Raw genomic sequence first — 22,391 nt, forward strand, 5'->3', positions numbered from 1 at the left:
TCCAGGCAGCATGCTGAAGGTAGGGTTGGATTGGTGTTGTGGCCCACATCTCACTTCCTAAGCCACTGGCCGGGTACATACTACTGGGGGAACTATAGGGGTCATTATCATAGAAAGTCCAGGCAGCATGCTGAAGGTAGGGTGGGCTTAGTGTTGTGGCCCACATCTCACTTCCTAAGCCACTGGCCGGGTACATACTACTGGGGGAACTATAGGGGTCATTATCATAGAAATTCCAGGCAGAATGATGAAGGTTGGGTTGGCTTGGTGTTGTGGCCCACATCTCACTTCCTAAGCCACTGGCCGGGTACATACTACTGGGGGAACTATAGGGGTCACTATTATAGAAAGTCCAGGCAGAATGCTGAAGGTAGGGTTGGCTTGGTGTTGTGGCCCCCATCTCACTTCCTAAGCCCCTGGCCGGGTACATACTACTGGGGGAACTATAGGGGTCATTATCATAGAAAGTCCAGGCAGAATGCTGAAGGTAGGGTTGGCTTGGTATTGTGGCCCATATCTCACTTCCTAAGCCACTGGCCGGGTACATACTACTGGGGGAACTATAGGGGTCATTATCATTTAAAGTCCAGATAGCATGCTGAAGGTTGGGTTGGCTTGGTGTTGTGGCCCACATCTCACTTCCTAAGCCACTGGCCTTTTCCATACTACTGGGGGAACTATAGGGGTCATTATCATAGAAAGTCCAGGCAGAATGCTGAAGGTATGGTTGGCTTGGTGTTGTGGCCCACATCTCACTTCCTAAGCCACTGGCCAGGTACATACTACTGGGGGAACTATAGGGGTCATTATCATATAAATTCCAGGCAGAATGCTGAAGGTAGGGTTGGATTGGTGTTGTGGCCCACATCTCACTTCCTAAGCCACTAGCCGGGTACATACTACTGGGGGAACTATAGGGGTCACTATTATAGAAAGACCAGGCAGAATGCTGAAGGTAGGGTTGGCTTGGTGTTGTGGCCCACATCTCACTTCCTAATCCACTGGCCGGGTACATACTACTGGGGGAACTATAGGGGTCATTATCATATAAAGTCCAGATAGCATGCTGAAGGTTGGGTTGGCTTGGTGTTGTGGCCCACATCTCACTTCCTAAGCCACTGGCCAGGTACATACTACTGGGGGTACTATAGGGGTCATTATCATATAAAGTCCAGGCAGCATGCTGAAGGTAGGGTTGGCTTGGTCTTGTGGCCCACATCTCACTTCCTAAGCCACTGGCCGGGTACATACTACTGGGGGAACTATAGGGGTCACTATTATAGAAAGTCCAGGCAGAATGCTGAAGGTAGGGTTGGCTTGGTGTTGTGGCCCACATCTCACTTCCTAAGCCACTGGCCAGGTACATACTACTGGGGGCACTATAGGGGTCATTATCATATAAAGTCCAGGCAGCATGCTGAAGGTAGGGTTGGCTTGGTCTTGTGGCCCACATCTCACTTCCTAAGCCACTGGCCGGGTACATACTACTGGGGGAACTATAGGGGTCACTATTATAGAAAGTCCAGGCAGAATGCTTAAGGTAGGGTTGGCTTGGAGTTGTGGCCCACATCTCACTTCCTAAGCCACTGGCCGGGTACATACTACTGGGGGAACTATAGGGTTCATTATCATAGAAAGTCCAGGCAGAAGGCTGAAGGTAGGGTTGGCTTGGTGTTGTGGCCCACATGTCACTTCCTAAGCCACTGGCCGGGTACATACTACTGGGGGAACTATAGGGTTCATTATCATAGAAAGTCCAGGCAGAATGCTGAAGGTAGGGTTGGTTTGGTGTTGTGGCCCACATCTCACTTCCTAAGCCACTGGCCGGGTACATACTACTGGGGGAACTATAGGGGTCATTATCATAGGAAGCCCAGGCAGAATGCTGAAGGTAGGGTTGGCTTGGTGTTGTGGCCCACATCTCACTTCCTAAGCCACTGGCCAGGTACATACTACTGGGGGAACTATAGGGGTCATTATCATATAAAGTCCAGGCAGCATGCTGAAGGTAGGGTTGGATTGGTGTTGTGGCCCACATCTCACTTCCTAAGCCACTGGCCGGGTACATACTACTGGGGGAACTATAGGGGTCATTATCATAGAAAGTCCAGGCAGCATGCTGAAGGTAGGGTTGGCTTGGTGTTGTGGCCCACATCTCACTTCCTAAGCCACTGGCCGGGTACATACTACTGGGGGAACTATAGGGGTCCTTATCATAGAAAGTCCAGGCAGAATGATGAAGGTTGGGTTGGCTTGGTGTTGTGGCCCACATCTCACTTCCTAAGCCACTGGCCGGGTACATACTACTGGGGGAACTATAGGGGTCATTATCATAGAAATTCCAGGCAGAATGATGAAGGTTGGGTTGGCTTGGTGTTGTGGCCCACATCTCACTTCCTAAGCCACTGGCCGGGTACATACTACTGGGGGAACTATAGGGGTCACTATTATAGAAAGTCCAGGCAGAATGCTGAAGGTAGGGTTGGCTTGGTGTTGTGGCCCCCATCTCACTTCCTAAGCCCCTGGCCGGGTACATACTACTGGGGGAACTATAGGGGTCATTATCATAGAAAGTCCAGGCAGAATGCTGAAGGTAGGGTTGGCTTGGTATTGTGGCCCATATCTCACTTCCTAAGCCACTGGCCGGGTACATACTACTGGGGGAACTATAGGGGTCATTATCATTTAAAGTCCAGATAGCATGCTGAAGGTTGGGTTGGCTTGGTGTTGTGGCCCACATCTCACTTCCTAAGCCACTGGCCTTTTCCATACTACTGGGGGAACTATAGGGGTCATTATCATAGAAAGTCCAGGCAGAATGCTGAAGGTATGGTTGGCTTGGTGTTGTGGCCCACATCTCACTTCCTAAGCCACTGGCCAGGTACATACTACTGGGGGAACTATAGGGGTCATTATCATATAAATTCCAGGCAGAATGCTGAAGGTAGGGTTGGATTGGTGTTGTGGCCCACATCTCACTTCCTAAGCCACTAGCCGGGTACATACTACTGGGGGAACTATAGGGGTCACTATTATAGAAAGACCAGGCAGAATGCTGAAGGTAGGGTTGGCTTGGTGTTGTGGCCCACATCTCACTTCCTAATCCACTGGCCGGGTACATACTACTGGGGGAACTATAGGGGTCATTATCATATAAAGTCCAGATAGCATGCTGAAGGTTGGGTTGGCTTGGTGTTGTGGCCCACATCTCACTTCCTAAGCCACTGGCCAGGTACATACTACTGGGGGTACTATAGGGGTCATTATCATATAAAGTCCAGGCAGCATGCTGAAGGTAGGGTTGGCTTGGTCTTGTGGCCCACATCTCACTTCCTAAGCCACTGGCCGGGTACATACTACTGGGGGAACTATAGGGGTCACTATTATAGAAAGTCCAGGCAGAATGCTGAAGGTAGGGTTGGCTTGGTGTTGTGGCCCACATCTCACTTCCTAAGCCACTGGCCAGGTACATACTACTGGGGGCACTATAGGGGTCATTATCATATAAAGTCCAGGCAGCATGCTGAAGGTAGGGTTGGCTTGGTCTTGTGGCCCACATCTCACTTCCTAAGCCACTGGCCGGGTACATACTACTGGGGGAACTATAGGGGTCACTATTATAGAAAGTCCAGGCAGAATGCTTAAGGTAGGGTTGGCTTGGAGTTGTGGCCCACATCTCACTTCCTAAGCCACTGGCCGGGTACATACTACTGGGGGAACTATAGGGTTCATTATCATAGAAAGTCCAGGCAGAAGGCTGAAGGTAGGGTTGGCTTGGTGTTGTGGCCCACATGTCACTTCCTAAGCCACTGGCCGGGTACATACTACTGGGGGAACTATAGGGTTCATTATCATAGAAAGTCCAGGCAGAATGCTGAAGGTAGGGTTGGTTTGGTGTTGTGGCCCACATCTCACTTCCTAAGCCACTGGCCGGGTACATACTACTGGGGGAACTATAGGGGTCATTATCATAGGAAGCCCAGGCAGAATGCTGAAGGTAGGGTTGGCTTGGTGTTGTGGCCCACATCTCACTTCCTAAGCCACTGGCCAGGTACATACTACTGGGGGAACTATAGGGGTCATTATCATATAAAGTCCAGGCAGCATGCTGAAGGTAGGGTTGGATTGGTGTTGTGGCCCACATCTCACTTCCTAAGCCACTGGCCGGGTACATACTACTGGGGGAACTATAGGGGTCATTATCATAGAAAGTCCAGGCAGCATGCTGAAGGTAGGGTTGGCTTGGTGTTGTGGCCCACATCTCACTTCCTAAGCCACTGGCCGGGTACATACTACTGGGGGAACTATAGGGGTCCTTATCATAGAAAGTCCAGGCAGAATGATGAAGGTTGGGTTGGCTTGGTGTTGTGGCCCACATCTCACTTCCTAAGCCACTGGCCGGGTACATACTACTGGGGGAACTATAGGGGTCATTATCATAGAAAGTCCAGGCAGCATGCTGAAGGTAGGGTTGGCTTGGTGTTGTGGCCCACATCTCACTTCCTAAGCCACTGGCCGGGTACATACTACTGGGGGAACTATAGGGGTCCTTATCATAGAAAGTCCAGGCAGAATGATGAAGGTTGGGTTGGCTTGGTGTTGTGGCCCACATCTCACTTCCTAAGCCACTGGCCGGGTACATACTACTGGGGGAACTATAGGGGTCATTATCATAGAAAGTCCAGGCAGCATGCTGAAGGTAGGGTTGGATTGGTGTTGTGGCCCACATCTCACTTCCTAAGCCACTAGCCGGGTACATACTACTGGGGGAACTATAGGGGTCATTATCGTAGAAAGTCCAGGCAGAATGCTGAAGGTAGGGTTGGATTGGTGTTGTGGCCCACATCTCACTTCCTAAGCCACTAGCCGGGTACATACTACTGGGGGAACTATAGGGGTCATTATCATAGAAAGTCCAGGCAGCATGCTGAAGGTAGGGTTGGCTTGGTGTTGTGGCCCACATCTCACTTCCTAAGCCACTGGCCAGGTACATACTACTGGGGGAACTATAGGGGTCATTATCATATAAAGTCCAGGCAGCATGCTGAAGGTAGGGTTGGATTGGTGTTGTGGCCCACATCTCACTTCCTAAGCCACTGGCCGGGTACATACTACTGGGGGAACTATAGGGGTCATTATCATAGAAAGTCCAGGCAGCATGCTGAAGGTAGGGTTGGCTTGGTGTTGTGGCCCACATCTCACTTTCTAAGCCACTAGCCGGGTACATACTACTGGGGGAACTATAGGGGTCCTTATCATAGAAAGTCCAGGCAGAATGATGAAGGTTGGGTTGGCTTGGTGTTGTGGCCCACATCTCACTTCCTAAGCCACTGGCCGGGTACATACTACTGGGGGAACTATAGGGGTCATTATCATAGAAAGTCCAGGCAGCATGCTGAAGGTAGGGTTGGATTGGTGTTGTGGCCCACATCTCACTTCCTAAGCCACTAGCCGGGTACATACTACTGGGGGAACTATAGGGGTCATTATCATAGAAAGTCCAGGCAGCATGCTGAAGGTAGGGTTGGCTTGGTGTTGTGGCCCACATGTCACTTCCTAAGCCACTGGTCCGGGTACATACTACTGGGGGAACTATAGGGGTCATTATCATAGAGAGTCCAGGCAGAATGCTGAAGGTTGGGTTGGCTTGGTGTTGTGGCCCACATCTCACTTCCTAAGCCACTGGCCGGGTACATACTACTGGGGGAACTATAGGGGTCATTATTATATAAAGTCCAGACAGCATTCTGAAGGTAGGGTTGGCTTGGTGTTGTGGCCCACATCTCACTTCCTAAGCCACTGGCCGGGTACATACTACTGGGGGAACTATAGGGGTCATTATCATATAAAGTCCAGGCAGCATGCTGAAGATAGGATTGGATTGGTGTTGTGGCCCACATCTCACTTCCTAAGCCACTGGCCGGGTACATACTACTGGGGGAACTATAGGGGTCATTATCATAGAAAGTCCAGGCAGCATGCTGAAGGTAGGGTTGGCTTGGTGTTGTGGCCCACATCTCACTTACTAAGCCACTGGCCGGGTACATACTACTGGGGGAACTATAGGGGTCATTATCATAGAAAGTCCAGGCAGCATGCTGAAGGTTGGGTTGGCTTGGTGTTGTGGCCCACATCTCACTTCCTAAGCCACTGGCCGGGTACATACTACTGGGGGAACTATAGGGGTCATTATTATATAAAGTCCAGGCAGAATGCTGAAGGTTGGGTTGGCTTGGTGTTGTGGCCCACATCTCACTTCCTAAGCCACTGGCCGGATACATACTACTGGGGGAACTATAGGGGTCATTATTATATAAAGTCCAGACAGCATTCTGAAGGTAGGGTTGGCTTGGTGTTGTGGCCCACATCTCACTTCCTAAGCCCCCTGCTACATACTAAAGACAATTGGAGGAGGAGAACAGAACATGGCACATTGATGGCCACCACAGAGAGACAGTTTATGGAGAGGTGTTTGGTACTGTGAATAGTATTCTGTGCTGCACTATGGCATTACTGACCTTGTCAACGTGTCTTAGCCCCATTTACTTGCGTTGCCCCCAGGGGCGTTGCTAGGTTACAACATTCTGGGCTCAGTCAGACTCCGTACACAGCAGAGACTCGCGCAGGGCTAGTGTAATATGATCCTAGAGTGAAAGCCCCGCCCCTCCCTGCAACCAATCAGATCTGTCAATTCCAAGCTCTGAGTCCTACACTGAGTCTAAGAATCGAATGAGTCTACTTAGGCTACTTTCACACTAGCGGTTTTCTTTTCCGGCACTGAGTTCCGTCACAGGGGCTATATCCCGGAAAAGAACTGACCAGGCATATCCCAATGCATTCTGAATGGAGAGTAATCCGTTCAGGATGCATCAGGACGTCTTCAGTTCAGTCATTTTGACTGATCAGGCAAAAGATAAAACCGTAGCATGTGGATCCGGCATTTTTTTCCCATAGGAATGTACTAGTGCCAGATCCAGCATTCAAAATACAGGAATGCCGGATCCGTCCTTCCGGTCTGCGCATACGCAGACTGGTAAAAATTTGAAAAAAGTTACAAGACGGATCCGTCTGTCCGCATTATAAGCGGAGAGACGGATCCTTTCTTGCAATTCATTTTTGAGACGGATCCGCATCCAGATGCGTCTCACAAATGCTTTCAGTCACATGCAGATCGGCGGATCTGGCGGGCAATTCCGACGACTGAACTGCCCGCCGGATCACACTGCCGCAAGTGTGAAAGTAGCCTTAGTTATAAACTCATTTGATTCTTTGAGTTAAAGGGGTTCTCCGGTTCCTACTTGAAAATAGCCCATCTTCATTACCTGTGGAGGGAAGGTTATTACACCAATACTTACCTTCCACAGCGCAGCCCTTCCTAGGATTCTCTTCACGGTCACGTGATCGCACCTGAAGCATTTTCAAGTCTTCCGGTCCAGCGCCGTCTTCTTCTTTTCCTGCCTGAGGCAGGAGATGGAACGTCATCACTGACATCACATGGGGGCACTGTGGAGATCATTAGGGGCACTATTGATGGCACATGGGAGCACTGTGGAAGGCACAAGGGGCACTGTGGAAGGCACAAGGGGCACTGTGGATGGCACATGGGAGCACTGTGGAAGGCACAAGGGGCACTGTGGATGGCACATGGGAGCACTTTGGTGGCACTGTGGAAGGCACAAGAGGCACTGTGGATGGGACATGGGGGCACTGTGGATGGCACTGTTGTGGGGAACTGTATATCACATCTAGAGTGAACCCATAACAGTGTCAATGTTATGGGAGCACTGTGGATATCACTGTTATGGGGTCACTCTAGATGTTATATACAGTTCCCCACAACAGTGCCATCCACAATGCGCCTTGTGCCTTCCACAGTGCCACCAAAGTGCTCCCATGTGCCATCCACAGTGCTCTAGATGTCACTGTTATGGGGACACTGTGGATGTCACTGTTATGGGGACACTGTGGATGTCACTGTTATGGGTGCATTGTGGATTTCACTGTTATGGGGACACTGTGGATGTCACTTATGGGTGCATTGTGGATTTCACTGTTATGGGAGCACTGGATGTCACTATTATGGGGACACTGTGGATGTCACTGTTATAGGGGCACTGTGGATGTCACTGTTATGGGTGCATTGTGGATGTCACTGTTATGGGGACACTGTGGATGTCACTGTTATGGGGACACTGTGGATGTCACTGTTATGGGGACACTGTGGATGACACTGTTATGGGAGCACTGGATGTCACTGTTATGGGGATACTGTGGATGTCACTGTTATAGGGGCACTGTGGATGACACTGTTATGGGAGCACTGGATGTCACTGTTATGGGGACACTGTGGATGTCACTGTTATGGGTGCATTGTGGATTTCACTGTTATGGGGACACTGTGGATGTCACTTATGGGTGCATTGTGGATTTCACTGTTATGGGAGCACTGGATGTCACTATTATGGGGACACTGTGGATGTCACTGTTATAGGGGCACTGTGGATGTCACTGTTATGGGTGCATTGTGGATTTCACTGTTATGGGGACACTGTGGATGTCACTGTTATGGGGACACTGTGGATGACACTGTTATGGGAGCACTGGATGTCACTGTTATGGGGATACTGTGGATGTCACTGTTATAGGGGCACTGTGGATGACACTGTTATGGGAGCACTGGATGTCACTGTTATGGGGACACTGTGGATGACACTGTTATGGGAGCACTGGATGTCACTGTTATGAAGACACTGTGGATGACACTGTTATGGGAGCACTGGATGTCACTGTTATGGGGACACTGTGGATGAAACTGTTATGGGAGCACTGGATGTCACTGTTATAGGGACACTGTGGATGTCACTGTTATGAAGACACTGTGGATGACACTGTATGGGAGCACTGGATGTCACTGTTATGGGGACACTGATGGGAGCACTGGATGTCACTGTTATGGGGACAGTGTGGATGACACTGTTATGTTTCTCTGCCAGAACAGCCGTTTTTGAGTTTGAGCCACAGATATGAAAGTGCTTTAATTCCAAACTTACTGTTGGAATAAAATGAAGAGAAACAACAACGTCAAACCTGCAGTATACCTTGGCTACAATTTATTGGCTTGGTATCACCAGGAAAACACACAGCTATTGAATGTAGTAAATAAAAAAAAACTAAAAATAAAAAACGTTAATGACAATGCATATACAAATACTTTTACTAGCATGGCAATATCGGTAGACATACACCGTGACACTGGCCTACAGTGACAACTGATGCATGAAACCGGAATGATGACACATGAAAACACAACAGAGACTATATAGGAGGTGAAAAAAACCTACTGTGTAATGGGCGCACGGTAGGAAAAAACCTCCTATATAGTGGAAAAAAAGGAGAGAAGGAATAAAAGTAGGAAAAGAAAGACAAAAGATCTAAGAATTGTTGATCTTGATGGCTTCCTCCTCACGCCCAGAAATGCATCTCTTGATTTTTCGGCGGTGTCAATTGGCCGAAGCTCAGCTGCCGATATTCCATCGAGAACACAAGAAAAGAACCAGTATCCAAGAAACATGCATGCTTTTAAAAACGCTTTATTATTCCCTGGCTTCATGAAAAAATGACATAAATAGTGTTGGCCCGGAGCGGGGCCCATTGGGAGGTTCAGCGGCTGGGTGGCGGGAAGTGAACGCTTCCATTGTAGAAGCGCTCATATCCATATTCATCTGTATCACTGTCCTCAGGACATTGCATCGCTGAAAGCGGCATGGAAGTAAGTACTAGTGTTTACTCTTCTCATTATTTTTAGAATAGTATGGCGAAGAAAAGGGGGAGGGGGGCTGAATAATGGCACATATTATGGTGGGGCACTATGGGGGCATCTACTGGAGGCCCTATATACTGGGAGGCATTTTGGGGGCGCCTACCCGGAGGCATTATATAGGAGCATTTAATACTGGCACACATTCTGAGGCCACTATGGGTAAGGGGGGAGAGGAGCATTATGGGGGCATCTATGTATGGCACTCTATAGGGGCGTTTTATACTGGCACATTATGGGCTGCACTATGGTGATGGGGGAGGAACACTATGGGGGCATCTCTTAGGGGCACTATATAGGAGTATTTTATACTGGCACAAATCATAGGGGAGCTATGGGCACATGAGCTCAACTGGAGGCACCAAGTGTGTTTTTTATATAGTGGCACACAGTAGAGGTCATTGGCACACATGAGGGAACTCTGGGGACATTGGCTCTACTGGGGGCAATAAGAGGAGGTGTTTGTTTTTTACTGTCACACAACAGGATATTTTGTTGTACTTGGTGAAAAGAAACAGAAAAAAGTCTGGTACCGTGTTAGCCAATAGAAAACGAGTTCAGTGCTCTCATTAAGAGAAACACAATTAGAGTATTGCAGGTCTGATACCTTTTAATGGCTAACAAAAATAGAAGTAATGATGTTACCTAGCGAGCTTTCGAGACATCACTAGTCCCTTCGTCAGGCGTACTACAAGAATATATGAAGAAACAGCAATATATATACCATAAGACATGGGGGGATGGATGGGAATTTGAAAGATAACAGAACAACATATCAAAGATCTTGAGAAGGTGTCCTTAATTATCTGATAGATAAGGGGTGTGAAAGTTTTATGGTCTCTAAACTGATGTTATCTCAGAGACCTGGTGCCCCGACTATGAAAACAGAAGACTCTTTAGATCTTGTAGTGTGTCCTAAATCTTAGGGACAAATTCAGTCCAGTATTCTAAGTGTCAAGCAGTGTTAGAAATTTGTATTCCCAAATTCTTCTGGCTCTTTGGGATTTGAAGATACCTTTTAATAGGAGAAGTTTCATGTGTTCTTCATTGTGTCCTTGGCTACAGAAATGCTTGGCCACAGGAAAGTGTAGCTTCTTGTGTGTGGGTGGGACCTCATCCTTGCATTGAGTTTCTGTCCTGTTTCTCCAACATAGAGGCCTCCAACAGGACATTTAGTGCAGAGAATCAGATAAACTACATTAGATGTAGAACATGTGAATGTCCCAGGGATCCTATAGTCCTGCTGTGTGTTGAGGATCTGTATCTTATCTGTTGTCATTATATGGGCACAGGTCTTGCATCTTCTGATATTACAGGGATGGGGTCCTTTTTGTGTGGTACTTGGCCTTGAACTTGATCTGATCAGAATATTCCTTAGATTTGGCGGTTGTCTGTAAGCCAGTAAGGGGGGATCTGGGAAGGTTGTTTTTAGTTGATCATCCTTATATAGGACATGATGTAATTTTTTGGCAGTTTTCCTCAGTACCTCTAGTCGTGGGTTGTAGGTCACAACCAGAGGTATGCGCTGCTTCTGTTTCTTTTCATTGTATTGGAGAAGTTGACATCTGGAGATCTTGGTGGCTCTTGTGATCTGATCTTCTATTGAAGCAGGATGATAGCCCTGGTGTAAAAATGTCCTTTTCAGATCTTGTAAATGCTCATCCCTGTCTGATGGGCTGGAAGAGATTCGGTTATATCTGATGGCTTGACTATAAATGATGGACTTTTTAATATGTATGGGATGGAAGCTGTCCCATTTGAGGTATGTACTTGTGCACATTATCAAGGGGCATTTTTCTACTGTCCCACATTATAAAGAGATTTATTACTACCAGGTGCATTATGGTGAGCTTTATCACAACAGAGGGATTTTGGGGAACATGTATAGTAGTATTGGCATTATGGTAGCATTATTACTTCTGGGACACATTAGTCCTTTTGGGTGACCTGTAGGGTCACTATTACTATTAAGTGCCCTCTGGCAGAGAATTATTACTATGTTTGTGAGCACTATTACAGTGTGTGTGTGTGTAGTATCAGCTTAGTACAGTTCTTTTTGGGGGACATTATGTTTACACTATTAGTGTCAGGGGTACTATTTTATTGGTTTTATTTTAGATTTTTATTAGGGCATTGTGTTCCAATAATAATTCAAGGGGCACTATATCTGTGTAATTAGTATCACAGGGTTTATCTGTTTCTGCAGTATAGTTTTGGGGAGCATCATGGAAGTCTGGTCTGAATGGAAAAGATGAGGAAAGAGACCATCTACATCAAAGGAGACGTCACGGGATGTAAGAGATATGTGGCTCTGTATTAGGCTACCTATATATCGACTTTAGTGATTCACTAGATTTTGAACTGCTGGATGAAGACGGAATGCCCGCTGTGCCATTAACTATAATGGGGTCCGGCAGACGTCCGGCCACAATCTGGCAAAGATGCAAAGAATCAGCGGGACATAAACCGCTGCACGCTGCAATTTGTGTCCGTACCCAGCATTCAGACTAAAAGACATATTTATATGTTAACATAACATTTTATTAGAACACCAAACATAATATTAGATATAAAATATAGCTCATATAAAACAACTTTCCTTTCCTGTATCGACAGCCTATCTTCAGGATAAGGGGAGGGACTGAAAAAGAGTTCTAGTCAATGTTCGCCTGCTCGATGTCAATATTGTGGGGCCGGGCGGGGGTAATTACAGAGACAGGAGGAGCTGCTATTGCACCTACTCTCCAATGCAATAACAACTCAGAGTCCGGACCCTGCCAGTCTGATATCGCTGACCTGTCGCGAGGATAGGATATTGATATAGGAAAACGGACAGCCCCTTACAATATCAGTATAGCATGGTATAGCCGTGATTGGCAATTCTAACAGAACAACTAAATATTAACGTTTCGATAAAAAATAACGTTCTAGCACAAAGTAAAAAATAAAGTCAAGTACACAATATGCGTAAAATGGCTCACAAATGAATAAGGGCAAGAATTGGAAAGAGCTCTATTCGTTGTTCGCCTGTTCGCCGTTGATATTGCGGTGGTAACTGCAGCTCCTTCTGTCTCAGGCAGTCGAACACAACGAGACAGATAAAGGTGCACTTACACCTACACCTCGCTTCAGCAACCTCTCAAGAGTCGGGCTCCTGCCAGCCAGATATCGCTGACCTATCGCGAGGATCGGATAGATCGATGTAGGAAAACGGACAGCCCCTTACAATCTCGGTATAGCAAGGCAGTTCTAAAAGAACAATTAAAAGGGTGGTCTCACTTTAGCAAGTGGCATTTATCATGTAGAGAATGTTAAAAGAAGGCAGTTATTAATGTATTGCGATTGAGCATATTGGCCTCCTTTGCTGGCTTGGTTATTTTTTCCGTCACGTTATACATGGCTAGTTTCCACGCTTATGACTACCCTGTGATCCAGCAGCGATGGCCATGTTTGTACACTATAAGAAAAAGTGCTATCCTCTGGTGACCGAAACCGCCGGAGCACACATAGGCAGGTGTTTTTTACTATAGTGTGCGAACATGGCGACCACTGATGGATTGTAGGGTGGTCGTAACCATGGAAACGAGAGGTGTATAATGTGATTGGAAAATGAATCTAGAGGCAATATGGACAATCATAATACATTAGTGCCTTTTATTAACTTTCTCAATATGATAAATGCTATTTGCTGAAGTGACACAACCCCTTTAGATAATAACATTTCTATAAAAATAACACATTAACGGAACCAAAGAAATTCAGTGACATACACAATATCCGTAAAATGACTCAACAGAACCTCACTTTCGACGGCCTATCTTCAGGATAAGGGCACAGATTGTAAAATAGTTCTATTCATTGCTCGCCGTCGATATTGCGGGGGCGGGGGTAATTGCAACTCCTTCCGTCCCAGGCACTCGAACACGAGACGAATGAAGTACCAATTGCACCTACTCCCCGCTGCAGTAACCACTCAAAGAGTCCGGACCCTGCCAGTCGGAAAGATCGCTGACCTGTCGCGAGGATAGGATATTGATATAGGAAAACGGACAGCCTATTTCAATCTCAGTGTAGCATGGTATAGTCGTGATTGGCAATTCTAACAGAACAACTAAATATTAACGTTTCGATAAAAAATAACGTTCTAACGCAAAGTGAAAAATAAAGTCAAGTACACAATATGCGTAAAATGGCTCACAAATGAATAAGGGCAAGAATTGGAAAGAGCTCTATTCGTTGTTCGCCGTTGATATTGCGGTGGTAACTGCAGCTCCTTCTGTCTCAGGCAGTCGAACACAACGAGACAGATAAAGGTGCACTTACACCTACACCCCGCTTCAGCAACCTCTCAAGAGTCGGGCTCCTGCCAGCCAGATATCGCTGACCTATCGCGAGGATCGGATAGATCGATGTAGGAAAACGGACAGCCCCTTACAATCTCGGTATAGCAAGGCAGTTCTAAAAGAACAATTAAAAGGGTGGTCTCACTTTAGCAAGTGGCATTTATCATGTAGAGAATGTTAAAAGAAGGCAGTTATTAATGTATTGCGATTGAGCATATTGGCCTCCTTTGCTGGCTTGGTTATTTTTTCCGTCACGTTATACATGGCTAGTTTCCACGCTTATGACTACCCTGTGATCCAGCAGCGATGGCCATGTTTGTACACTATAAGAAAAAGCACTATCCTCTGGTGACCGAAACCGCCGGAGCACACATAGGCAGGTGTTTTTTACTATAGTGTGCGAGCATGGCGACCACTGATGGATTGTAGGGTGGTCGTAACCATGGAAACGAGAGGTGTATAATGTGATGGGAAAATGAATCTAGAGGCAATATGGACAATCATAATACATTAGTGCCTTTTATTAACTTTCTCTATATGATAAATGCTATTTACTGAAGTGACACAACCCCTTTAGATATTAACATTTCTATAAAAATAACACATTAACGGAACTAGAGAAATTCAGTGACATACACAATATCCGTAAAATGACTCTACAAAACCTCACTTTCGACGGCCTATCTTCAGGATAAGGGCACAGATTGTAAAATAGTTCTATTCATTGCTCACCGTCGATATTGCGGGGGCGGGGGTAATTGCAACTCCTTCCGTCCCAGGCACTCGAACACAACGAGACGAATGAAGTAGCAATTACACCTACTCCCCGCTGCAGTAACCACTCAAAGAGTCCGGACCCTGCCAGTCGGAAATATCGCGGACCTATTGCGAGGATAGGTTATCGATATAATAAAACGGACAGCCCCTTACAATTTCGGTACAGAAAGGCAGTTCTCAAGAGTCGGGCCCGTGTTAGTTGAATATCGCTGACCTATTGCGAGTATAGGATATATAGATATAGGAAAATGCCTTCTCGCCGTCGATATTGCGGTGGGAGGGGTAACTGAAGCTCCTTCCGTCCCAGGCACTCGAACACAATGAGACGAAATAAGCTTCAGCAACACCTACTCTCCGCTGCCATAACCACTCAAAGAGTTGGGACCCTGCCAGTCGGAAATATCGCTGACCTATTGCGAGTATAGGATATATAGATATAGGAAAATGTCAGCTCGCCGTCGATATTGCGGTGGGAGGGGTAACTGAAGCTCCTTCCGTCCCAGGCACTCGAACACAATGAGACGAAATAAGCTTCAGCAACACCTACTCTCCGCTGCCATAACCACTCAAAGAGTTGGGACCCTGCCAGTCGAAAATATCGCTGACCTATTGCGAGTATAGGATATATAGATATAGGAAAATGTCAGCTCGCCGTCGATATTGCGGTGGGAGGGGTAACTGAAGCTCCTTCCGTTCCAGGCACTCGAACCCAACGAGACGAAAGAAGCTTCAGCAACACCTACTCTCCGCTGCTGTAACCACTCAAAGAGTCGGGCCCGTGCCAGTCGGATATCGTTGACCTATTGGGAGTATAGGATATACAGATATAGGAAAATGCCAGCTCGTCGTCGATATTGCGGTGGGAGGGGTAACTGAAGCTCCTTCCGTCCCAGGCGCTTGAACACAACGAGACGAAAGAAGCATCAGTAACACCTACTCTCCGCTGCCATAACCACTCAAAGAGTCGGGCCCGTGCCAGTCGGATATCGTTGACCTATTGGGAGTATAGGATATATAGATATAGGAAAATGTCAGCTCGCCGTCGATATTGCAGTGGGAGGGGTAACTGAAGCTCCTTCCGTTCCAGGCACTCGAACCCAACGAGACGAAAGAAGCATCAGTAACACCTACTCTCCGCTGCCATAACCACTCAAAGAGTCGGGCCCGTGCCAGTCGGATATCGTTGACCTATTGGGAGTATAGGATATATAGATATAGGAAAATGTCAGCTCGCCGTCGATATTGCAGTGGCGGGGGTAACTGAAGCTCCTTCCGTCCCAGGCACTCGAACACAATGAGACGAAAGAAGCTTCAGCAACACCTACTCTCCGCTGCCATAACCACTCAGAGTCGGGCCCCTGCCAGTCGGAAATATCGCTGACCTATCGCGAGGATAGGTTATCGATATAGGAAAACGGACAGCCCCTTACAATCTCGGTACTGAAAGGCAGTTCTAAAAGAACCATTAAAGGGTACTTGTCATCAACTTTATGCTGCCATTACAAACGACAGCATAAAGTACAGACAGGTGAGTTGATTTCAGCGGTCTGTCATTTTTAAGTTAAAAGGTAGTGGTTGGCAATAACCAACATCACAATCGTTGCAGACTACGTCTGCAAAAGAGTCAAGGCCACCTGAGAAGAGTCTTGGTTATTCATGACTCCCTGCTGTCCTGCACATCTGCTGATGACTGACAGTCTTCTATCTTGTTTTCTCCCTTTCTCTCTAGGAGAGAACTGCCAATCATCAGCAGATGGACGGGAGAGCAGGAGATTATAATAACCAGGACTCTTCTCAGGTAGATGTGACTCTATTCAAGGTTCGGGCTGCAATTATTATGATGTTGGTTGTTGGCAACCACATACATATAACTGATGTGTGACACAGCGCTGAAATCAGCATTTCTGTCACTACTTTATGCTGCCCTCATTACAGTCAGCATAAAGTTGGTGACCGGTTCCCTTTAAGCCAGTGTTCACAGAATCCGGCATGGTGAGGGTGTGACCAGGGGAGGGAGGACAGAGCCACTAGGACAGGGGTCAGCAACCTCCGGAACTCCGGCTTTGGTGAAACCTACAACTCCCAGCATGTTCCATTCACTTCTATGAGAGTTCTGAGTGCAGCCAAGCAAGTGTGCATGCTGGGAGTTGTAGTTTCACCACAGCTGGAGTGCTAAAGGTTGATGATTCCTGTCCTAGAGGCTCATTTGCATATAATAAACGTTTATTTTTCACAAAAACGGAGGTACATTAACTCAGCCAATTTAATAACCGTGTACCTGATGACAGAATCCCTGTAAGGACCTTTGCATGTAGCAGAACCGTATGTGCATGCATAGCAGAGCTATATATGTTTTTAGATTTAACATAAATAAATAGATTCAATATTTAATTAAATAAATAAAGGCAGGTTTGGGTAGACCAAGCCATGTCTATTCATTCAGTTAATCTGTGTCCCTTCTCTAGTACTAGGAGGTTGCTGACCCCTGACTTATGGTTAGGCTACTTTCACATTAGCGTTTTTTGCTAATCTGTCATGGACGGATCCGGTTGTATTATGTCTTCTATAGCCATGATCGATCCGTCTTGAACACCATTGAAAGGCAACGGGGGACGGATCTGTTTTCTATTGTGTCAAAGAAAACGGACCCGTCCCCACCGACTTACATTGTGGCCCAGGACAGATGCGCCTTGCTTCGCACCACATCGTGGACAGAAAAACTCTGCTTGCAGCGTTTTTCTGTCTGCAATGGGGACGCAACCAAATGGAACGGAATGCACTTTGGTGCATTCCATTTCGTTCAGTTTTGTCCCTGTTGACAACGAATGGGGACAAAACTGAAGTGTTTTCTTTCTCTATTGAGATCCTATGACGGATCTCAAGAGCGGAATTGAAAACGCTAATGTGAAATTAGCCTCAACATGTTCTTAGCCAGAATTGGGTATAACATGCATTACATTAGCAGGAATGCTCAACTTGCGGCACTGCAGCTGTTGCAAAACTACAACTCCCAGCATGCCTGGACAGCCTACAACTATTGGGGCATGCAGTGATTTGTAGTTTTGCAATAGCTGGAGGGCCCCTGGTTGAGCATCCCCGAGTCATAAAACAAGGGAAACTTGTGTGTACTCTTACCTTTCAGACAGTGTATCTATAAGCTTGCAACCGTGACCCTCCAAAAAATCCGCCAAGAAGTCATGCGGTTCGGAAAAGTTGCTGTTCTGAAAATTCAGAGCTTTGTACGAAACAACGCTCAAGTAGAGAAGCATTTTCTGCAGATTCTCTTTCGCCTCCATCCCAGCTTGGCTGATCTCTTCTTTACTTCTGGTTTTCATGCACACTCGGCGGAGGTGCACAGATACAGTATCTGGCAAAACTGAGTACATCCTTGGCATTTTTGTAAATATTTTATTCTATCTTTTCATGGGGCAACACTGAAGATAAGACACTTTGATACAACCTTAAGTAGTCAGTGTACAGCTTGTATTGTAAATTTGGTGTGCCCTCAAAATAACTCAACACACAGCCATTAATGTCTAAACCGCTGGCAACAAAAGTGATTACACCCCTAAGTGAAAATGGCAAAATTATGCTTAAAGTGACAATATTTTGTATAGCCACCATTACTTTCCAGCACTGCCTTAATTCTCTTGGGCATGGAGTTCACTAGAGCTTCACAGGTTGCCACTGGAATCCTCTTCCACTCCTCAATGACGACATCACGGAGCTGGTGGATGTTAGAGACCTTGCGATCCTCCACCTTCCGTTTGAGGATGCCCCACAGATGCTCAATAGGGTTTAGGTCTGGAGACATGTATGGCCGGTCAAGCTCCTTTACCCTCAGTTTCTTTAGCAAGGCAGTGGTCGTCTTGGAGGTGTGTTTTGGGTAGTTATCATGTTGGAATACTGCCTTGTGGCCCAGCTTATGAAGGGAGGGGATCATGCTGTGCCTCAGTATGTCACAGTACATGTTGGCATTCATGGTTCCCTCAATGAACTGTAGCTCCCCACAGCCGGCAGCACTCATGCAGCCCCAAACCAAGACATTCCCACCACCATGCTTGACTGTAGGCAAGACACACTTGTCTTTGTACTTCTTACCTGGTTGCCTCCACACGCTTAACACCATCTGAACCAAATAAGTATATCTTGGTCTCATCAGACCACAGGACGTGGCTCCGGTAATCCCTTTACTTAGTCTGCTTGTCTTCAGCAAATTGTTTGCGGGCTTTCTTGTGCATCATCTTTGGAAGAGGTTTCCTTCTGGAAAGCAGACTAATTTGATGCAGTGTGTCTCATATGGTATGAGCACTGACAGGCGGACCCCGCACCCCTTTAACCTCTGCAGCAATGCTGGCGGCATTCATACGTCTATATTGAAAAGACAACCTCTGGATATGACCCTGAGCACGTGCACTCAACTTCTTTGGTCGACCATGGCGAGGCCTGTTCTCGGTGGAACCTGTCTTCTTAAACCGCTGTATGGTCTTGGCCACTGTTATGCTCAGTTTCAGGGTGTGGGCAATCTTCTTTTAGCCTAGGTCATTATTATGTGGAGCAACAATTCTTTTTTTCAGATCCTCAGAGTTCTTTGCCATAAGATACCATGTTGACCGTCCAGTGACCCGTATAAGAGCGAGTGAGAGCGATAACACCAAATTTAACCCAACTGCTCCCAATTCCCACCTGAGACCCTGTAACACTAACGAGTTACATGACAACGGGGAGGAGAAATGGCTAGTTGGGCCATTTTCACTCACTTTTGTTGCCAGCGGTTTGGACATTAATGGCTGTATGTTGAGTTACTTTGAGGGCACGACAAATTTACACTGTTGTATAAGCTGCACACTGACTACTGTACATTGTATCACAGGGTCAGATCTTTACAAAAATACTTTACATACTGTAGCTGGTCATGAAGTCAGAACTTGCAGACAAGGAGGGTGCGTATTTCGATCCTGTGAGAGGCCATCTCTGCTGGAGGTAAAGTGTCGACTAACCTAAGAAAGACAAGGGAAAGAAAACAACAGGTAACTATCCTCCAGCAGAGACACTGTGGGTGCGGCCTGGATAGGTACCCTTATTAACCGCCTCCGGACCGCCTAACGCAGGGATGCGTCCTGCGGGTTATTCCTCCTCGACGCATCGGCGCGTCATCTCGCAAGACGCGAGATTTCCTGTGAACGCGCGCTCACAGGATCGCGCGTTCACAGAAACAGGAGGTAAACGAGTTGATCTCCAGCCTGCCAGCGGCGATCGTTCGCTGGCAGGCTGTAGATGCGATTTTTTTAACCCTAGAAAGGTATATTAGATGCTGTTTTGATAACAGCGTCTGATATACCTGCTACCTGGTCCTCTGGTGGTCCCTTTTGCTTGGATCGACCACCAGAGGACGAAGGCAGCTCTGTAAAGTAGCACCAAGCACCACACTACACTACACCCCCCCCTGTCACTTATTAACCCCTTATTAACCCCTGATCACCTCATATAGATTCCCTAATCACCCCCTTGTCATTGATCCCCCCCCCCTGTAAGGCTCCATTCAGACGTCCGTATGTGTTTTGCGGATCTGCAAAACACGGACACCGGCAATGTGCTTTCCGCATTTTGCGGATCCGCACATTGCCAGAACTATATAGAAAATGCCTTTTCTTGTCCACAATTGCAGACAAGAATAGGACATGTTCTATATTTTTGCGGAATGGAAGTGCGGACCCGGAAGTGCAGATCCGCAATTCCGGATCCGAGCGAGACAAAGTCTGTCCCCATAGAAATGAATGGGTCCGCAATTCCGTTCCGCAAAATGCGGAACAGAATTGCGGACGTGTGAATGGGGCCTAAGGGTCCCTTATCACCGCCAGTTAGTTAGCCACTTGTTAGGTAGTTAGCGCCCACCGCACCACAGTCGCTGATTAGCGTCATCGCTGTCGCTAATCAGCACTAGTGCTATATAGTATCTGTAAGTGATCAAGAATCCAAGCTTTTTGGATCTTTATTAGCGATCGCAGCTTTTTTTTTTGCTCATTTTTTGGGCAGAGATTTTTTTTCATCCACATTGATCGATGCGAATGAAGAAATCTGTGCCGTTCATTTTTTCTTTCAGCCCAGAGGCTGAACGAAAAAAAAAATCTCATTACCTGTATGCTCAATATAAGACCTCATGCACACGACCGTGCCGTTTTTTGCGGTCCGCAGTATAACTACCCCACAAGTGACCCCATTTTGGAAAGAAGACACACCAAGGTATTCCGTGAGGGGCATGGCGAGTTCATGTAAAATTTTATTTTTTGTCACAAGTTAATGGAATATGAGACTTTGTAAGAGAAAAAAAATATATATCATTTTCCGCTAACTGTTGCCAAAAAAATATATATTCTAGGAACTCGCCATGCCCCTCGCGGAATACATTGGGGTGTCTTCTTTCCAAAATGGGGTCACTTGTGGGGTAGTTATACTGCCCTGGTATTTTAGGGGCCCTAAAGTGTGAGAAGTAGTTTGGAATCCAAATACGTAAAAAATGCCCTGTGAAAACCTAAAGGTGCTCTTTGGAATTTGGGCCCCTTTGCGCACCTAGGCTGCAAAAAAGTGTCACACGTGGTATCTCAGAAGAAGTAGGGCAATGTGTTTTGGGGTGTATTTTTACATATACCCATACTGTGTGTGAGAAATATCTCTGTAAATGACAACTTTTAAAAAAACTTTATACAAAGTTGTCAATTTACAGAGATATTTCTCTCACCAAGCATGGGTATATGTAAAAATACACCCCAAAACACATTGCCCTACTTCTCCTGAGTACGGCGATACCACATGTGTGACACTTTTTTGCAGCCTAGGTGCGTAAAGAGGCCCAAATTCCAACGAGTACCTTTAGGCTTTACAGGGTTGCTCACAATTTAGCACTGCCCAAAATGCCAGAACAGTAAACACACCCCACAAATGACCCAATTTCGGAAAGTAGACACCCCAAGGTATTCTCTGAGGGGCACAGTGAGTCCGTGGGAGATTATTTTTTTTTTTTGATAGAAGTTATCAGAAATGGAAACTTTATTTTATTTATTTTTTCTCAGAAAGTGTCATTTTCCGCTAACTTGTGAAAAAAAATTAAATCATACATGAACTCACCAAGCCCCTCCGCGAATACTTTGGGGTGTCTTTCTAAAATGGGGTCATTTGGGGGGTATTTATACTATCCTGGCCATTGTAGAACCTCAAGAAACATGACAGGTGCTCAGAAAGTCAGAGCTGCTTCAAAAGGCGGAAATTCACATTTTTGCACCATAGTTTGTAAACGCTATAACTAAATATACACTTATTAGATTTTTTTATCAAAGACATGTAGCACAATAAATTCTGACACAAATTGTATAGAAATGTAATTATATTTGAACAATTTAACCAGAGAAAGTTAAAAATACACTTTTTTTGAAAATTGCGGCCTATTTTGATTAATA

The sequence above is a fragment of the Bufo bufo genome (genome assembly GCF_905171765.1).
Source record: "Bufo bufo chromosome 6 unlocalized genomic scaffold, aBufBuf1.1 SUPER_6_unloc_1, whole genome shotgun sequence".
NCBI lineage: Eukaryota > Metazoa > Chordata > Amphibia > Anura > Bufonidae > Bufo > Bufo bufo.